The sequence below is a fragment of the Sardina pilchardus genome, chromosome 11 (genome assembly GCF_963854185.1).
Source record: "Sardina pilchardus chromosome 11, fSarPil1.1, whole genome shotgun sequence".
In the NCBI taxonomy this organism is placed as follows: domain Eukaryota; kingdom Metazoa; phylum Chordata; class Actinopteri; order Clupeiformes; family Clupeidae; genus Sardina; species Sardina pilchardus.
Window position 1 is genome coordinate 28,720,378 of NC_085004.1, and position 2,500 is coordinate 28,722,877.

Here is a 2,500-nt window from a genome sequence, read left to right on the forward strand (position 1 = left end):
GAGCAGGGGGCCCCATTAATCACAGCTTTTGGGATACTATGCTGTTCATAGTTCTGGGCCCAGGAAGCCTATGGGATATTCACCCCAGATCACTTGTCTTGTCTCACTCTCTCTCACACACACACACACACACACACACACACACACACACACACACACACACACACACACACACACACACACACACACACACACACACACACACACACACACACACACACACACACACACACACACACACACACACACACACACACACACACACACACACACACACACACACACACACACACACACACACACACACACACACACACACACACACACACACACGGCGGGTTAGGTGGGGAAGTTGGAGAGCGGCGTAACCCATTTGGCTGTAATGTGTCCCACGCTGACTAGCGGCGGGACTGAGCGGGAGTGCTCCTCTGCGGTGGCCAGGAGCACACGGCGGCTGATGGCGGCCGCAGATAAAGAGAGGGATCGTAAAGAGCCGTTTACAGGTCTGACAGTGACGCGGGGGGATGGAGAGAAAGAGGAGAGAGGGATGAAAACACTGTAAGGGAGGAGGTGTGGTGGGAGGGGTGGGTTAGTGGATTGGGAGGCGGGGGGGAATTGGAGAGGCTCATTTTGGCAGCAGCTGCGATACCTCTCAAGATGACTTTTTTTTGCCAAACACCCCCCCTCCCCCCCGCGTGCTCCTGAAAAGCTTGGCCGAGGCGCGAGCTGACAGTTCGGTTCGATTACATTTGGAACAGATTAAACAGCGTCCAAAAGGAGGTGGAGGGAGGAGACGAGCGGCAGCCAGGGAGGAGTGATACCGACTCTCCCCCCGCCCCTCCACCTCCTCCTCCGCCCCCCACCTCCTCCACACCTCCTACCGCCTCCCCAGTGCAGAAACACTGGCTGGCAACCCCATCCCATCTGTGCTTCGGCAACACCTTGACACCCGCCGAAATGTTTAGACAGAGAAGAAAAAGTGTCTCACGAGCCATCTGAGGCAGACAGTGCCAGAAGGGTAGTTTGGGGGATTGTAAAAACAGACCTCATATTTGTTAGGGGGAAGGGGCTGATTACAAAGAGCATGGAGAAAAATAAGCCCAGTCCTTCTGATTTTAAATACGGAGCAGAGGGCCCTCCAGAGTCCTTCCTGATGGTCTCTCGTCTCTCGTCTCTCGGCGCAAGGAGCAGGGGCAGGGGGGGGGGGGGGGGGGGGAGGGAGGGAGGGGGCAGGGGGGAGGATGGAGGGCCAGATGCCAGCGCTCAAATAAGCATCAGATGTAGGCTGCAGCAAGAGGCTCTCGCACGCGCATGCACACAGTCACTAGTGCACAGACATAAACACTTGCGCACACACACACACACTTTTTCTCTCTCTCCCTCTCTCTCTCTCTTTCTTTAGCCCCCAACACACACCAACACACACCCACACACACCCACACACACACACACACACACACACACACACACACACACACACACACACACACACACACACACACACACACACACACACACACACACACACACACACACACACACACACACACACACAGAATCTTGAGCCCACTGTAGATTACAGCCAGCTGACTGGAGCCAAGCTATTTAAAACCAATCAAAGAGATGTAGTCTTTATTGGGCTGGGGGGGCTATGGAGTCCCTACGGTTTCTGGCAATTAGGTCTGAAAACCACACAGAGCACAATGCCTTCACCAGACATAGGCCTCATCAACAGAGTTCTCAAATGCTCAAAAGTACACATACTGTACACACACACACACAGACAGACACACACACACACACACACACACACACACACACAGACACAGACACACACACACACACACACACACACACACAGGTAAAGATACCCCCCTATGTATGCACAGGGCAAGACACAAAGGAGAAAAGCATGGATGGAAAAAGTAGTTTGTGAGGCTGCTTGTGGATGATGTTATGTGTGATGACAGATCTGGCCTCCTATAGAGCGCAGAGAACACAGCTGCCATGCCAGACATTCTGCAGACCCACACACACACACACACACACACACACAGTGTCCCGTCACACTCGAGGCACCAACGGCATTGGCTGTGGGTCTGGCTCTCGAGCGCAGACATTTACTATCTGAACAAACATGGGCTTTAATCAGCCCTCAAGCTGAAGTGGCTTATAAAAGCCTGGCGTTCCTGCGCAAACATTTTATACATATTGACTGAAAACAGCGCCCGTCGGGGCGTGGGCCTGAGAGCACAGCACTGAAGTCAGCTACAAACGACGCGCGTTCCCACTCGCAAAAAAACACAAGACAAAAAGGCACATTAATGGGTGCCCTTACAATGAGTAACGTAAGTGTCAGTAAGAATACGACATTGTGCTGAGATCCCAAGCAATCACAACCATATGTCAGTAAACATGTGCACATGAGCGTGCGCACACACACACACACACACAGACACACAGACACACACAGACACACACAGACACACAAAGACACACA

General features: G+C 52.8%; 1 protein-coding gene across 2 annotated transcripts in view; it reads right to left on the bottom strand.

The window, feature by feature from the left end:
* The window catches only part of lrp4 (low density lipoprotein receptor-related protein 4), a 93,070-nt gene that overhangs the window by 29,367 nt on the left and 61,203 nt on the right, over positions 1-2,500 (bottom strand). The gene's annotated exons all lie outside the window — the stretch shown is intronic.